Consider the following 19478-nt stretch of genomic DNA (forward strand, 5'->3'; position numbering starts at 1 on the left):
TATAGCATTTTATACCAGCCTGTGTCCTGTCTGGATCAAGTCTACACTAGAGGATATAGCATTTTATACCAGCCTGTGTCCTGTCTGGATCAAGTCTACACTAGGTGATATAGCATTTTATACCAGCCTGTGTCCTGTCTGGATCAAGTCTACACTAGAGGATATAGCATTTTATACCAGCCTGTGTCCTGTCTGGATCAAGTCTACACTAGGGGATATAGCATTTTATACCAGCCTGTGTCCTGTCTGGATCAAGTCTACACTAGAGGATATAGCATTTTATACCATCCAGTGTCCTGCCTGGATCAAGTCTACACTAGAGGATATAGCATTTTATACCATCCAGTGTCCTGTCTGGATCAAGTCTACACTAGAGGATATAGCATTTTATACCAGCCAGTGTCCTGCCTGGATCAAGTCTACACTAGAGGATATAGCATTTTATACCATCCAGTGTCCTGTCTGGATCAAGTCTACACTAGAGGATATAGCATTTTATACCAGCCAGTGTCCTGCCTGGATCAAGTCTACACTAGAGGATATAGCATTTTATACCAGCCTGTGTCCTGTCTGGATCAAGTCTACACTAGAGGATATAGCATTTTATACCAGCCTGTGTCCTGCCTGGATCAAGTCTACACTAGAGGATATAGCATTTTATACCATCCAGTGTCCTGCCTGGATCAAGTCTACACTAGGTGAAAGATTAGTGGAATCTGTGTTAATTTTATTTGTTTATTTCACCTTTTTTTAGCCAGGTAGGCCAGTTGAGAACAAGTTCTCATTTACAACTGTGAACTGGACAAGATAAAGCAAAGCAGTGCGACACAAACAACAACACAGAGTTGCACTTGGAATAAACAAACATACAGTCAATAACGCAGTAAAAAAAAAAAGTCTATATACAGTGTGTGTAAATGGCGTGAGGAGGTAAGGCAATAAATAGGCCATAGTAGCGAAGTAATTACCATTTAGCAGATTAACACTGGAATGATAGATGAGCAGATGAACATGTGCAGGTAGAAATACTGGTGTGCAAAAGAGCAGAAAAGTAAATAAAATCAGTATGGGGATGATGTAGGTAGATTGGATGGACTATTTACAGATGGGCTATGTACAGCTGCAGCGATCGGTCAACTGCTCAGATAGATGATGTTTAAAGTTAGCGAGGGAAATTTAAGTGGGTAGCTGCACAGGTAGGATGACTGACAGTGAAGGTAAACAGGTGGTCCCGGGTCAGGTGACAGAGGAATGGATGAGACTGAGGCAGGAATTGTGTTGCATCACAAAGGAAACAGAATAACATGTATCCAATCAAATTCATATATCGCAAAGATCCAATCATAACAATCATTCATTATTAATACAATTAGGCAATTCAGCAATTCAGTTCAATAAGAAGTCAATAGGAATCATCCTCGAGTCATTTAGGAATCATCCTCCTCGAGTCATTTAGGAATCATCCTCGAGTCATTTAGGCTCGTAACTATTCATCTTAATCACGAGAATACAAATAATACAAATCAGTGATCGGTTATTCAATCTATAATCCCCATCAGTTTGATATCAGAATTGATCAGATCAGCAAACAATGACGTTTCATATTTCACCTATTCAAGTTTGTCTTCATATGTACCTGTAATTCCATGACATATTAACCATATATCGATGGCATAATTGGCCTGTGGTGATCTGTAGGGCCGTGATCATTGACCATTCACATTACACAATAGATTTGAAGCGTGCAGCTCCAATCCGCGCTCCGCGGTAATAGCTATAAACAATAACTGATGGCCCACTCTCCCGATCGCAACAGATAGTTCAGATGAAAAGGTAACAGTTTCGGTGGAATTACATGGATTCATGGACGCACATAACGTCTGGAATAGACGGAGTTGAGGGAGAGAAAGCAGGGAGATCAGGCGGTGGCGATTTCCTCCTTTTAATGAGTTGAGATCTGTCAGACATTTCCACCTGACCTAATTAAAGCGCCCCTGGTCCAGCTGAGCAAGTGGCCATGAATTAAAGGATTCTTCCACCAACTCCATGGGCCTTTTCTACACTAGGGGCTGTAGCATTTTAAACTAGATGGTGTCCTGCCTGGATCAAGTCTGCACTAGGGGCTGTAGCATTTTAAACTAGATGGTGTCCTGCCTGGATCAAGTCTGCACTAGGGGCTGTAGCATTTTAGACCAGCCAACCCTTAGACCTAGCCCATAGATAGACCTAGCCCATAGATAGACCTAGCCCATAGATAGACCTAGCCCATAGATAGACCTAGCCCATAGGCCTAAGGGTTATTTGGCTGTCCCCATAAAATATCCCTTTTTGGAATCTCCTATGGGGATTGAATCCAAAAGAGTTCTACCTGGAATCAAAAAGGGTTCTACCTGGAATCAAAAAGAGTTCTAGCTGGAATCAAAAAGAGTTCTAGCTGGAATCAAAAAGAGTTCAACCTGGAATCAAAAAGAGTTCTACCTGGAATCAAAAATAGTTCTACCTGGAATCATAAAGAGTTCTACCTGGAATCATAAAGAGTTCTACCTGGAATCAAAACGAGTTCTACCTGGAATCAAAAAGAGTTCTAGCTGGAATCAAAAAGAGTTCAACCTGGAATCAAAAAGAGTTCTACCTGGAATCAAAAATAGTTCTAGCTGGAATCAAAAATAGTTCTAGCTGGAATCAAAAAGAGTTCAACCTGGAATCAAAAAGAGTTCTACCTGGAATCAAAAAAGAGTTCTACCTGGAATCAAAAAGAGTTCTACCTGGAATCAAAAAGAGTTCTATCTGGAATCAAAAAGAGTTCAAACTGGAATCAAAAAGAGTTCTACCTGGAATCAAAAAGAGTTCTACCTGGAATCAAAAAGAGTTCTACCTGGAATTGAAAAGAGTTCTAGCTGGAATCGAAAAGAGTTCTACCTGGAATCAAAAAGAGTTCTACCTGGAATCAAAAAGAGTTCTACCTGGAATCATAAAGAGTTCTACCTGGAATCAAAAAGAGTTCTACCTGGAATCAAAAAGAGTTCTACCTGGAATCAAAAAGAGTTCTAGCTGGAATCAAAAAGAGTTCTACCTGGAATCAAAAAGAGTTCTACCTGGAATCAAAAAGAGTTCTACCTGGAATCATAAAGAGTTCTACCTGGAATCAAAAAGAGTTCTACCTGGAATCAAAAAGAGTTCTACCTGGAATTGAAAAGAGTTCTAGCTGGAATCGAAAAGAGTTCTACCTGGAATCAAAAAGAGTTCTACCTGGGATCAAAAAGAGTTCTACCTGGAATCAAAAAGAGTTCTAGCTGGAATCAAAAAGGGTTCTTCCAAGTTAAAAAAAAATGTTTTTAAACGGTGTACAAGCTGCTTGGCGATGGTCTTGTAGCCCATTCCAGCCTTGTGTAGGTCTACAATCTTGTCCCTGACATCCTTGGTCTTGGCCATGGTGGAGAGTTTGGAATCTGATTGATTGATTGCTTCTGTGGACAGGTGTCTTTTATACAGGTATATACTCCCTTTAAGAGTTTATACTCCCTTTAAGAGTGTGCTCCTAATCTCAGCTCTTTACCTGTATAAAAGACACCTGGGAGCCAGAAATCTTTCTGATTGAGAATAATTATTTCCCTCATTAAAATGCAAATCAATTTCTAACATTTTTGACATGCGTTTTTCTGGATTTTTTGTTGTTGTTATTCTGTCTCTCACTGTTCAAATAAACCTGCCATTAAAATTATAGACGGATCATTTCTTTGTTAGTGGGCAAACGTACAAAATCAGCAGGGGATCAAATACTTTTTTCCCTCACTGTATGTTTTAATAAGGTTAGTATCAAATCAAATCAAATCAAAGTATCACACCTCATGTAGCCTGGCTCATAGTCCTATATGTTTTCTTAAGGTTAGTATCACACCTCATGTAGCCTGGCTCATAGTCCTATATGTTTGAATAAGGTTAGTATCACACCTCATGTAGCCTGGCCCATAGTCCTATATGTTTTCTTAAGGTTAGTATCACACCTCATGTAGCCTGGCTCATAGTCCTATAGGTTTGAATCACAGCTAAAGTGGCCAAATAACTTAAAAATTAAGCACATTAATCTGCTTTACAATGGGTATAACTGGCATACATAAAGCAGCGCATGAGTAACACGTTTGGGGATAGCCTACTGCTTATAGCCTACTGCTTATAGCCTACTGCTTATAGCATACTGCTTATAGCCTACTGCTTATAGCATACTGCTTATAGCCTACTGCTTATAACTGCTTATAGCATACTGCTTATAGCACGTTTACGGATAGCCTACTGCTTATAGCCTACTGCTTATAGCCTACTGCTTATAGCATACTGCTTATAGCATACTGCTTATAGCCTACTGCTTATAGCCTACTGCTTATAGCATACTGCTTATAGCCTACTGCTTATAGCCTACTGCTTATAGCCTTATAGCATACTGCTTATAGCATACTGCTTATAGCCTACTGCTTATAGCCTACTGCTTATAGCCTACTGCTTATAGCCTACTGCTTATAGCCTACTGCTTGTAGCCTACTGCTTGTAACCTACTGCTTATAGCCTACTGCTCTTAGCTTACTGCTTATAGCCTACTGCTTATAGCATACTGCTTATAGCCTACTGCTTATAGCCTACTGCTTATAGCATACTGCTTATAGCCTACTGCTTATAGCCTACTGCTTATAGCCTACTGCTTATAGCATACTGCTTATAGCATACTACTTATAGCCTACTGCTTATAGCCTACTGCTTATAGCCTACTGCTTGTAACCTACTGCTTATAGCCTACTGCTTATAGCCTTCTGCTTATAGCCTACTGCTTATAGCATACTGCTTATAGCCTACTGCTTGTAACCTACTGCTTATAGCCTACTGCTTATAGTCTACTGCTTATAGCCTACTGCTTATAGCCTACTGCTTATAGTCTACTGCTTATAGCCTACTGCTTATAGCATACTGCTTATAGCCTACTGCTTATAGCATACTGCTTATAGCATACTGCTTATAGCCTACTGCTTATAGCCTACTGCTTATAGCCTACTGATTATAGCCTACTGCTTATAGCCTACTGCTTGTAACCTACTGCTTATAGCCTACTGCTTATAGTCTACTGCTTATAGCCTACTGCTTATAGCATACTGCTTATAGCCTACTGCTTATTGTCTACTGCTTATAGCCTACTGCTTATATCCTACTGCTTATAGTCTACTGCTTATAGCCTACTGCTTATAGCCTACTGCTTATAGCCTACTGCTTGTAACCTACTGCTTATAGCCTACTGCTTATAGCCTACTGCTTATAGCATACTGCTTATAGCCTACTGCTTATAGCATAGTGCTTATAGCCTACTGCTTATAGCATACTGCTTATAGCCTACTGCTTATAGCATACTGCTTATAGCCTACTGCTTATAGCATACTGCTTATAGCCTACTGCTTATAGCATACTGCTTATAGCATACTGCTTATAGCCTACTGCTTATAGCATACTACTTATAGCCTACTGCTTATAGCCTACTGCTTACAGCCTACTGCTTGTAACCTACTGCTTATAGCCTACTGTTTATAGCATACTGCTTATAGCCTACTGCTTATAGCATACTGTTTATAGCCTACTGCTTATAGCCTACTGCTTATAGCATACTGCTTATAGCCTACTGCTTATAGCCTACTGCTTATAGCCTACTGCTTATAGCCTACTGCTCTTAGCTTACTGCTTATAGCCTACTGCTTATAGCATACTGCTTATAGCCTACTGCTTATAGCCTACTGCTTACAGCCTACTGCTTGTAACCTACTGCTTATAGCCTACTGTTTATAGCCTACTGCTTATAGCCTACTGCTTATAGCATACTGTTTATAGCCTACTGCTTATAGCCTACTGCTTATAGCATACTGCTTATAGCCTACTGCTTATAGCCTACTGCTTATAGCCTACTGCTTATAGCCTACTGCTCTTAGCTTACTGCTTATAGCCTACTGCTTATAGCATACTGCTTATAGCCTACTGCTTATAGCCTACTGCTTATAGCATACTGCTTATAGCCTACTGCTTATAGCCTACTGCTTATAGCCTACTGCTTATAGCATACTGCTTATAGCCTACTGCTTATAGCCTACTGCTTATAGCATACTGCTTATAGCCTACTGCTTATAGCCTACTGCTTATAGCATACTGCTTATAGCATACTGCTTATAGCCTACTGCTTATAGCATACTACTTATAGCCTACTGCTTATAGCCTACTGCTTATAGCCTACTGCTTGTAACCTACTGCTTATAGCCTACTGCTTATAGCCTTCTGCTTATAGCCTACTGCTTATAGCCTACTGCTTATAGCCTACTGCTTGTAACCTACTGCTTATAGCATACTGCTTATAGCCTACTGCTTATAGCATACTGCTTATAGCCTACTGCTTATAGCATACTGCTTATAGCCTACTGCTTATAGCATACTGCTTATAGCATACTGCTTATAGCCTACTGCTTATAGCATACTACTTATAGCCTACTGCTTATAGCCTACTGCTTACAGCCTACTGCTTGTAACCTACTGCTTATAGCCTACTGTTTATAGCATACTGCTTATAGCCTACTGCTTATAGCATACTGTTTATAGCCTACTGCTTATAGCCTACTGCTTATAGCCTACTGCTTATAGCCTACTGCTTATAGCCTACTGCTCTTAGCTTACTGCTTATAGCCTACTGCTTATAGCATACTGCTTATAGCCTACTGCTTATAGCCTACTGCTTACAGCCTACTGCTTGTAACCTACTGCTTATAGCCTACTGTTTATAGCCTACTGCTTATAGCCTACTGCTTATAGCATACTGTTTATAGCCTACTGCTTATAGCCTACTGCTTATAGCCTACTGCTTATAGCCTACTGCTTATAGCCTACTGCTTATAGCCTACTGCTCTTAGCTTACTGCTTATAGCCTACTGCTTATAGCATACTGCTTATAGCCTACTGCTTATAGCCTACTGCTTATAGCATACTGCTTATAGCCTACTGCTTATAGCATACTGCTTATAGCATACTGCTTATAGCCTACTGCTTATAGCATACTACTTATAGCCTACTGCTTATAGCCTACTGCTTACAGCCTACTGCTTGTAACCTACTGCTTATAGCCTACTGTTTATAGCCTACTGCTTATAGCCTACTGCTTATAGCATACTGTTTATAGCCTACTGCTTATAGCCTACTGCTTATAGCATACTGCTTATAGTGGGTACTGCTTATAGCCTACTGCTTATAGCATACTGCTTATAGCCTATTGCTTATAGCATACTGCTTATAGCCTACTGCTTATAGCATACTGCTTATAGCCTACTGCTTATAGCATACTGCTTATAGCCTACTGCTTATAGCCTACTGCTTATAGCCTACTGCTTATAGCATACTGCTTATAGCATACTGCTTATAGCCTACTGCTTATAGCATACTGCTTATAGCCTACTGCTTATAGCATACTGCTTATAGCCTACTGCTTATAGCCTACTGCTTATAGCCTACTGCTTGTAACCTACTGCTTATAGCCTACTGCTTATAGCCTACTGCTTATAGCATACTGCTTATAGCCTACTGCTTATAGCCTACTGCTTATAGTCTACTGCTTATAGCCTACTGCTTATAGCCTACTGCTTATAGCATATTGCTTATAGCCTACTGCTTATAGAGACTGCTTATAGCATACTGCTTATAGCCTACTGCTTATAGCATACTGCTTGTAACCTACTGCTTATAGCCTACTGCTTATAGCCTACTGCTTATAGCCTACTGCTTATAGCATACTGCTTATAGCCTACTGCTTATAGCCTACTGCTTATAGCATACTGCTTATAGCCTACTGCTTATAGCATACTGCTTATAGCCTACTGCTTATAGCCTACTGCTTATAGCATACTGCTTCTAGCCTACTGCTTCTAGCCTACTGCGTATAGCCTACTGCTTCTAGCCTACTGCTTATAGCCTACTGCTTATAGCCTACTGCTTATAGCCTACTGCTTGTAACCTACTGCTTATAGCCTACTGCTTGTGAATGAGAGACTGATGAAGTGGGTACAGCTTATAGCCTACTGCTTGTGAATGAGAGACTGATGAAGTCGGTACAGCTTATAGCCTACTGCTTGTGAATGAGAGACTGATGAAGTGGGTACAGCTTATAGCCTACTGCTTGTGAATGAGAGACTGATGAAGTGGGTACAGCTTATAGCCTACTGCTTGTGAATGAGAGACTGATGAAGTGGGTACAGCTTATAGCCTACTGCTTGTGAATGAGAGACTGATGAAGTGGGTACAGCTTATAGCCTACTGCTTGTGAATGAGAGACTGATGAAGTGGGTACAGCTTATAGCCTACTGCTTGTGAATGAGAGACTGATGAAGTGGGTACAGCTTATAGCCTACTGCTTTTGAATGAGAGACTGATGAAGTGGGTACAGCTTATAGCCTACTGCTTGTGAATGAGAGACTGATGAAGTGGGTACTGCTTGTGAATGAGAGACTGATGAAGTGGGTACAGCTTATAGCCTACTGCTTGTGAATGAGAGACTGATGAAGTGGGTACTGCTTGTGAATGAGAGACTGATGAAGTGGGTACAGCTTATAGCCTACTGCTTGTGAATGAGAGACTGATGAAGTGGGTACTGCTTGTGAATGAGAGACTGATGAAGTGGGTACAGCTTATAGCCTACTGCTTGTGAATGAGAGACTGATGAAGTGGGTACAGCTTATAGCCTACTGCTTGTGAATGAGAGACTGATGAAGTGGGTACAGCTTATAGCCTACTGCTTGTGAATGAGAGACTGATGAAGTGGGTACAGCTTATAGCCTACTGCTTGTGAATGAGAGACTGATGAAGTGGGTACAGCATATAGCCTACTGCTTGTGAATGAGAGACTGATGAAGTGGGTACAGCTTATAGCCTACTGCTTGTGAATGAGAGACTGATGAAGTGGGTACAGCTTATAGCCTAATGCTTGTGAATGAGAGACTGATGAAGTGGGTACAGCTTATAGCCTACTGCTTGTGAATGAGAGACTGATGAAGTGGGTACTGCTTGTGAATGAGAGATTGATGAAGTGGGTACAGCTTATAGCCTACTGCTTGTGAATGAGAGACTGATGAAGTGGGTACAGCTTGTGAATGAGAGACTGATGAAGTGGGTACAGCTTGTGAATGAGAGACTGATGAAGTGGGTACAGCTTATAGCCTACTGCTTGTGAATGAGAGACTGATGAAGTGGGTACAGCTTGTGAATGAGAGACTGATGAAGTGGGTACAGCTTGTGAATGAGAGACTGATGAAGTGGGTACAGCTTGTGAATGAGAGACTGATGAAGTGGGTACAGCTTGTGAATGAGAGACTGATGAAGTGGGTACAGCCTGCACGAAAAATAATAGCAGACCTATGTAAATGGGAACAGGCCTTTGAATGCAGACTTTTTTTCAAAGTCTTTGAGTCGCATCTTGCAGCCTACAACGCTTCAAATGAGAGACTCATGCAGTGGGTACAAATCGCTTTGAATGAGAGCATCATGCAGCCTTACAACTATTCAAAGAGTCTTTAGAGTCGGATCATGCAGCCTTACAATGTATTCAAATCGTCTTTAGAGTCGCATCATGCAGCCTTACAACGTATTCAAATGTCTTTAGAGTGAATCATGCAGCCTTTCAACGTATTCAAAGTCGTCTTTAGAGTCGGATCATGCAGCCTTACAATGTATTCAAATCGCTTGAGACTGACAAGTCAAAGCTTTGAATGAGAGCATCATGCAGCCTTACAACGTATTCAAATCGCTTGTGAATCATGCAGCCTTACAACGTATTCAAATCGTCTTTAGAGTGATCATGCAGCCTTACTGATATTCAAATCGTCTTTAGAGTCGCATCATGCAGCCTACAACTTACAGACTGATCAAATCGTCTTTAGAGTGCATCATGCAGCCTTAGACTGATTCAAGTGGGTCAGAGTGCATCATGCAGAGACTGATGAAGTCAAATCGTCTTTAGAGTCGCATCATGCAGCCTTACAACGATTCAAATCGACTGATGAAGTCGCATCATGCAGCCTACAACGTATTCAAATCGTCTTTAGAGCATCATGCAGCCTTACAACGTGGGTTCAAATCGTGCATCATGCAGCCTTACAACGTGTTCAAATCGTCTTGAAGTGCATCATGCAGCCTTACAACGTATTCAAATCGTCTTTGTGATCATGAGCCTTACAACGATTCAAATCGTCTTTAGAGTCGCATCATGCAGCCTTACAACCTATTCAAATGTCTTTAGAATCATGCAGCCTTACAACGTATTCAAATGGGTCTTTAGAGTCGCATCATGCAGCCTTACAACGTATTCAAATCGAGAGACTGATGCAGCCTTACAACGTATTCAAAGACTCGTCTTTAGAGTCGCATCATGCAGCCTTACAACGTATTCAAATCGTCTTTAGAATCATGCAGCCTTACTTGTATTCAAACGTCTTTGAGTGAGAGATCATGAAGTGGGTACAGCTTGTCAAATGAGAGACTGCATACAATGGTAGCTTCAAAGCCTCATGCAGCCTTACAACCTATTCAAATCGCTTTAGAGTCGCATCATGCAGCCTTACAACTGTATTCAAATGGGTCTTTAGAGTGCATCATGCAGCCTTACAACTGATGAATGGGTACAGCTTGTGAATGCAGACTGATGAACGTATTCAAATCGTCTTTAGAATGAGAGACTGATGCAGCCTTACAACTTTGAATGAGAGACTGTCTTGAAGTCGCATCATGCAGCTTGTGAATCAAAGAGTCTGATGAAGTGGGTCATGCAGCCTTGTGAACGATTCAAACTCTTGAAGTCGCATCATGCAGCCTTACAACGTATTCAAATCGCATTAGAGTGCATCATGCAGCCTGACAAGTATTCAAATCGTCTTTAGAGACTGCATCATGCAGCCTTGGGTACAGCTTGTGAATGAGAGACTGATGCAGCCTTACAACTTGTGAATGAGAGACTTTGAGTGCATCATGCAGGTACTGCTTGTGAATCATGCAGCCTTACAAGTGGGTATTCAAATTGTCTTTAGAGACTGATCATGCAGCCTTACAACGTATTCAAATCGAGAGACATCATGCAGCCTTGGGTACAAATCGCTTGTGAATGATGCAGACTGACAAGTGGGTCAAAGCTTGTGAATCGACTCATGCAGCCTTACAGCTTTGAATGAGAGACTGATCATGCAGTACAAGCTTTGAATCGTCTTTAGAGACTGATCATGGGTACAGCTTGTCAAATGAGAGACTCATGAAGTCAACGTATTCAAATCGCTTTGAATGAGAGACTGAGCCTTACAGTGGGTATTCAAATCGACTTTAGAGTCGCATCATGCAGCCTTACAACGTATTCAAATGTCTTTAGAGTCGCATCATGCAGCCTTACAACGTATTCAAATGAGAGACTGATCATGCAGCCTTACAGCGTATTCAAATCGTCTTTAGAGTCGCATCATGCAGCCTTACAGCTTTCAAATGAGAGACATCATGCAGCCTTACAACGTGAATTCAAATACGCTTTGAATGAGTCGACATCATGCAGCCTTACAACGTATTCAAATCGTCTTTAGAGTCGCATCATGCAGCTTGTGCATCAATGACAACTGATCAAATCGTTTAGTGGTCGCATCATGCAGCTTATAGCCTATTCAAATGCTTTGAATGAGAGACTGAGCCTTACAACGTATTCAACTGCTTTGAATGAGAGTCGATCATGCAGCCTTACAACGTATTCAATGAGAGACTTTAGAGTCGCATCATGCAGCCTTACAATGTATTCAAATCGACTTTAGAGTCGCATCATGCAGCCTTACAATGTATTCAAACGTCTTTAGAGTCGCATCATGCAGCCTTACAACCTACAAATGCTTTGAGAGACATGCAGCCTGGGTATTCAAATTGTGAATTAGAGTCGCATCATGCAGCCTTACAGCTTTCAAATCGTCTTTAGAGTCGCATCATGCAGCCTTACAACGTATTCAAAGAGACTGATGAGTCGCATCATGCAGCCTTACAATGTATTCAAACTGATGAGAGTCGCATCATGCAGCCTTACAATGATTCAAACGTCTTTAGAGTCGCATCATGCAGCCTTTGTATTCAAATCGTCTTTAGAGTCGCATCATGCAGCCTTACAACGTATTCAAATCGTCTTTAGAGTCGATCATGCAGCCTTACAACGTATTCAAATCGTCTTTAGAGTGATCATGCAGCCTTACAACGTATTCAAATGTGAATGAGAGACTCTTTCAACAGTCGCATCATGCAGCCTTACAACGTATTCAAATCGTCTTTAGAGAATCATGCAGCCTTACAACGTATTCAAATCGTCTTTAGAGTCGCATCATGCAGCCTTACAACGTATTCAAATCGCTTTAGAGTCGCATCATGCAGCCTTACAACGTATTCAAATCGTACTTTAGAGTCGCATCATGCAGCCTACAACGTATTCAAATCGTCTTTGAATCATGCAGCCTTACAACGATTCTTTAGAATCATGCAGCCTTACAACTTTCAAATCGAGAGTCGCATCATGCAGCCTTACAACGTATTCAAATCGTCTTTAGAGTCGCATCATGCAGCCTTACAACGAGATTCAAATCGTCTTTAGAGTCGCATCATGCAGCCTTACAACGTATTCAAATCGTGAATTAGAGTCGCATCATGCAGCCTTACAACGTGAATTCAAATCGTCTTTAGAGTCGCATCATGCAGCCTTACAACGTATTCAAATCGTCTTTAGAGTCGCATCATGCAGCCTTACAACGTATTCAAATCGTCTTTAGAGTCGCATCATGCAGCCTTACAACGTATTCAAATCGTCTTTAGAGTCGCATCATGCAGCCTTACAACGTATTCAAATCGCCTCTTTAGAGTCGCATCATGCAGCCTTACAACGTATTCAAATCGTCTTTTAGAGTCGCATCATGCAGCCTTACAAGCTTTTTTTTCAAATCGTCTTTAGAGTCGCATCATGCAGCCTTACAACGTATTCAAATCGTCTTTAGAGTCGCATCATGCAGCCTTACAACGTATTCAAATCGTCTTTAGAGTCGCATCATGCAGCCTTACAACGTATTCAAATCGTCTTTAGAGTCGCATCATGCAGCCTTACAACGTCAAATTCAAATCGTCTTTAGAGTCGCATCATGCAGCCTTACAACGTATTCAAATCGTCTTTAGAGTCGCATCATGCAGCCTTACAACGTATTCAAATCGTCTTTAGAGTCGCATCATGCAGCCTTACAACGTATTCAAATCGTCTTTAGAGTCGCATCATGCAGCCTTACAACGTATTCAAATCGTCTTTAGAGTCGCATCATGCAGCCTTACAACGTATTCAAATCGTCTTTAGAGTCGCATCATGCAGCCTTACAACGTATTCAAATCGTCTTTAGAGTCGCATCATGCAGCCTTACAACGTATTCAAATCGTCTTTAGAGTCGCATCATGCAGCCTTACAACGTATTCAAATTCTTTAGAGTCGCATCATGCAGCCTTACAACGTATTCAAATCGTCTTTAGAGTCGCATCATGCAGCCTTACAACGTATTCAAATCGTCTTTAGAGTCGCATCATGCAGCCTTACAACGTATTCAAATCGTCTTTAGAGTCGCATCATTTAAGTCGCATCATGCAGCCTTACAACGTATTCAAATCGTCTTTAGAGTCGCATCATGCAGCCTTACAACGTATTCAAATCGTCTTTAGAGTCGCATCATGCAGCCTTACAACGTATTCAAATCGTCTTTAGAGTCGCATCATGCAGCCTTACAACGTATTCAAATCGTCTTTAGAGTCGCATCATGCAGCCTTACAACGTATTCAAATCGTCTTTAGAGTCGCATCATGCAGCCTTACAACGTATTCAAATCGTCATTCGAGTCATGCATCATGCAGCCTTACAACGTATTCAAATCGTCTTTAGAGTCGCATCATGCAGCCTTACAACGTATTCAAATCGTCTTTAGAGTCGCATCATGCAGCCTTACAACGTATTCAAAATCTAAACGTGTAGCCCAACATTTGCATCACAACTAAAGTTACGTATTAACTCTAGTGACTCCCCATCCCGCATGAGGCAGCGTCATCATCGACTGACGCTAATTAGCATAACGCTACGGACATAAATATTCCTAGAAAATATTCCTATTCATGAAAATCAAAAGTGATTTTGATTGGACATGATAGATTGATTGGACATGATTTGGAAAGGCACACACATGTCTATATAAGGTCTCACAGTTGACAGGGCATGTCAGTCCATATTGAGACGCAGCTTAGCCTTTTGTTAATCACCCTGTCATTTCAGATTTTCAAAATATGCTTTACAGCCAAAGCTAGACAAGCATTTGTGTAAGTTATTAATATTCAGCACATATTTAGCACACCTGTCCCTTTTGTTAACCACTCAACATAGAAGTACCTGTCCCCTTCGTTAACCACTCAACATAGAAGTACCTGTTCCTTCGTTAACCACTCAACATAGAAGTACCTGTCCCTTCGTTAACCACTCAACATAGAAGTACCTGTCCCCTTCGTTAACCACTCAACAGAGAAGTACCTGTCCCTTCGTTAACCACTCAACATAGAAGTATCTGTCCCCTTCGTTAACCGCTCAACATAGAAGTACCTGTCCCTTCGTTAACCACTCAACATAGAAGTACCTGTCCCCTTCGTTAACCACTCAACATAGAAGTACCTGTCCCCTTCGTTAACCACTCAACATAGAAGTACCTGTTCCTTCGTTAACCACTCAACATAGAAGTACCTGTCCCTTCGTTAACCACTCAACATAGAAGTACCTGTCCCCTTCGTTAACCACTCAACATAGAAGTACCTGTCCCTTCGTTAACCACTCAACATAGAAGTATCTGTCCCCTTCGTTAACCGCTCAACATAGAAGTACCTGTCCCTTCGTTAACCACTCAACATAGAAGTACCTGTCCCCTTCGTTAACCACTCAACATAGAAGTACCTGTCCCCTTTGTTAACCACTCAACATAGAAGTACCTGTCCCCTTGTTAACCACTCAACATAGAAGTACCTGTCCCCTTTGTTAACCACTCAACATAGAAGTACCTGTCCCCTTGTTAACCATGCAACATAGAAGTACCTGTCCCCTTGTTATTAACCACTCAACATAGAAGTACCTGTCCCCTTCGTTAACAACAACATAGAAGTACCTGTTCCCTTTGTTAACCTCTCAACCTAGAAGTACCTGTCCCCTTCGTTAACCTCTCAACATAGAAGTACCTGTCCCCTTCGTTAACCTCTCAACCTAGAAGTACCTGTCCACTTCGTTAACCACTCAACATAGAAGTACCTGTCCCCTTCGTTAACCACTCAACCTTGAAGTACCCTTCCCCTTCGTTAACCTCTCAACATAGAAGTACCTGTCCCCTTCGTTAACCTCTCAACCTAGAAGTACCTGTCATTAACCCTTAGAAGTACCGTTAACCACTCAACATAGAAGTACCTGTCCATAGAAGTACCTGTCCCTTCGTTAACCACTCAACATAGAAGTATCTGTCCCCTTCGTTAACCGCTCAACATAGAAGTACCTGTCCCTTCGTTAACCACTCAACATAGAAGTACCTGTCCCCTTCGTTAACCACTCAACATAGAAGTACCTGTCCCCTTCGTTAACCACTCAACATAGAAGTACCTGTCCCCTTCGTTAACCACTCAACATAGAAGTACCTGTCCCTTCGTTAACCACTCAACATAGAAGTACCTGTCCCCTTCGTTAACCTCTCAACCTAGAAGTACCTGTCCCCTTCGTTAACCACTCAACATAGAAGTACCTGTCCCCTTCGTTAACCGCTCAACATAGAAGTACCTGTCCCTTCGTTAACCTCTCAACCTAGAAGTACCTGTCCCCTTCGTTAACCACTCAACATAACCACTCAACATCCAAATAGAAGTACCTGTCCCCTTCAACGTTAACCACTCAACATAGAAGTACCTGTCCCCTTCGTCAATATATTGTGAAGTACCTGTCCCTCACCACTCAACATAGAAGTACCTGTCCCCTTCGTTAACCACTCAACATAGAAGTACCTGTCCCCTTGAAGTTAATATCAACATAGAAGTACCTGTCCCCTTATTAACCACTCAATATAGAAGGTGTACCTGTCCCAACATGGATATATTGTGTAACATGGATATAGAATTACCTGTATTTGTTAACCGCTAGGCTAGGCTACATTACATGGGTAGGCTACATTACATGGATATATTGTGAAGGTGTAGGCTATATTACATGGATATATTGTGATGGTGTAGGCTATATTACATGGATATATTGTGAAGGTGTAGGCTATATTACATGGATATATTGTGAAGGTGTAGGCTATATTACATGGATATATATTGCTATATTACATGGATATATTGTGATGGTGTAGGCTATATTACATGGATATATTGTGAAGGTGTAGGCTATATTACATGGATATATTGTGAAGGTGTAGGCTATATTACATGGATATATTGTGAAGGTGTAGGCTATATTACATGGATATATTGTGAAGGTGTAGGCTATATTACATGGATATATTGTGAAGGTGTAGGCTATATTACATGGATATATTGTGAAGGTGTAGGCTATATTACATGGATATATTGTGAAGGTGTAGGCTATATTACATGGATATATTGTGAAGGTGTAGGCTATATTACATGGATATATTGTGAAGGTGTAGGCTATATTACATGGATATATTGTGAAGGTGTAGGCTATATTACATGGATATAGAAGGTGTAGGCTATATTACATGGATATATTGTGAAGGCTATATTACATGGATATATTGTGAAGGTGTAGGTTACATTACATGGATATATTGTGAAGGTGTAGGCTATATTACATGGATATATTGTGAAGGTGTAGGCTATATTACATGGATATATTGTGAAGGTGTAGGTTACATTACATGGATATATTGTGAAGGTGTAGGTTACGTTACATGGATATATTGTGAAGGTGTAGGCTACATTACATGGATTTATTAGATCTGCATCCGTGGCTTGTGGGCTATGTGTGGAAGCCAGGCGATACTAAATGTGTTAATGTTTATTAACGGTCATGGGTCCTCAGATCCTCAGCCCTACTCCTGTGTCTTTCACAGTGGATTTGTAATTCTTCCAATGCGCGGAAAGCGCAAACACACACTAATATTATTACACACACACACTAATATTATTACACACACACCACACACACACACACACACACACACACACACACACACACACACACACACACACACACACACACACACACACACACACACACACACACACACACACACACACACACACACACACACACTAATATTATTACACACATATACACTAATATTATTACACACACACACTAATATTTTTACACACACACACACACACACACACACACACACACACACACACACACACACTAATATTATTACACACATGCACGCACGCACACGCACACACACACACACACAAATAATATTACACATATACACTGAGTGGACAAAACACTAAAAACACTCTGCTGTTTCCATGACACAGACTGAACAGGTGAATCCATGTAAAAGCTATGATCCATTATCACCTGTCACCTGTTAAAAATAGAGGGGAAGAGACGGGTTTAACGAAGGATTTTTAAGCCTTGAGACAATTGAGACGTGGATTGTGTTTGTGTGCCATGTTAAGAACTGCAACGCTGCTGGGTTTGTCACACTCAACAGGTTCCCGTGTGTATCAACGATGGTCTACTACCCAAGAACTGCAACGCTGCTGGGTTTGTCACACTCAACAGGTTCCCGTGTGTATCAACGATGGTCTACTACCCAAGAACTTAATGCTGCTGGGTTTGTCACACTCAACAGGTTCCCGTGTGTATCAACGATGGTCTACTACCCAAATTGACATCCAGCCAACTTGACACAACTGTTGGAAGCATTAGATTCAACACCTTGTAAAGTCCATTTCCTTTGGATGGTCGACCATTCTTGATTACGGGCAAAAGGGGTTGCAATTCAATATTAGGAAGGTGTTCCTAATGTTTTTTTGTACACTCAGTGTACAATAAATATGGTTCTAACTAATATCTAAATGACTGAAAAAAATAAACAATTATCGTGTTTTTGGATAAACGCAAAAGGAGATCTGATATACGTTTTGTTTTGTGAGATCGTCTTTATCAGCTAACGTCACTGTTTGTGAATGTTGAAGCATATATGTCATCAAAATAAACACACAAAAAAAGCCTCATAATTCATAAAGGTTTTAATAACCGACTGATATTATCTCACTGAACAAAATGTATAATATCTCCTAAGCCTGTGTTAACCTCAGACCTTATTTTCAGCGTTTATCCCAAAACGTCATTATTATCCCATTCAGTTTCCCCATAGGAATGGCCTACGAACCAGAGGTAACCCAGTTCCTTTTCTTAGTACTACAAGATGGGGAGCTCGGTTCTAATGATTCAACAGCAGCCTAACACACACATTGCAAATGAAAATGCATTTAGGCCTACTGGTTTCTTGTAAATTAAAGTCCATTCATCTGGTGAACCTCTCGGTGACAACGTTGTAGAAGTCACAGCAGGAACCCAATGTCCAACATATTAATCTGTAGGGACACAGCAGGGAGACACATTCACGAGGCCTCTATTCTGTAGGGACACAGCAGGGAGACACATCCACAAGGTCTCTATTCTGTAGGGACACAGCAGGGAGACACATCCACAAGGTCTCTATTCTGCCAGCACACAGCTGGGAGACACATCCACAAGGTCTCTATTCTGTAGGGACACAGCAGGGAGACACATCCACAAGGTCTCTATTCTGCAGGCACACAGCAGGGAGACACATCCACAAGGTCTCTATTCTGCCAGCACACAGCAGGGAGACACATCCACAAGGCCTCTATTCTGTAGGGACACAGCAGGGAGACACATCCACAAGGACTCTATTCTGCCAGCACACAGCAGGGAGACACATCCACAAGGTCTCTATTCTGCCAGCACACAGCTGGGAGACACATCCACAAGGTCTCTATTCTGTAGGGACACAGCAGGGAGACACATCCACAAGGCCTCTATTCTGCCAGCACACAGCAGGGAGACACATCCACAAGGCCTCTATTCTGCCAGCACACAGCAGGGAGACACATCCACAAGGCCTCTATTCTGCCAGCACACAGCAGGGAGACGCATCCACAAGGCCTCTATTCTGTAGGCACACAGCAGGGAGACACATCCACAAGGTCTCTATTCTGCCAGCACACAGCTGGGAGCACAAGGCCTCTATCCACAGCAGGGAGTCTCTATTCTGCTGGGAGGGATTCTGTAGGGACACAGCAGGGAGACCCATCAACAAGGCCTCTATTCTGCCAGCACACAGCAGGGAGACACATTCACAAGGTCTCTATTC

The sequence above is a fragment of the Oncorhynchus nerka genome, linkage group LG3 (genome assembly GCF_034236695.1).
Source record: "Oncorhynchus nerka isolate Pitt River linkage group LG3, Oner_Uvic_2.0, whole genome shotgun sequence".
In the NCBI taxonomy this organism is placed as follows: domain Eukaryota; kingdom Metazoa; phylum Chordata; class Actinopteri; order Salmoniformes; family Salmonidae; genus Oncorhynchus; species Oncorhynchus nerka.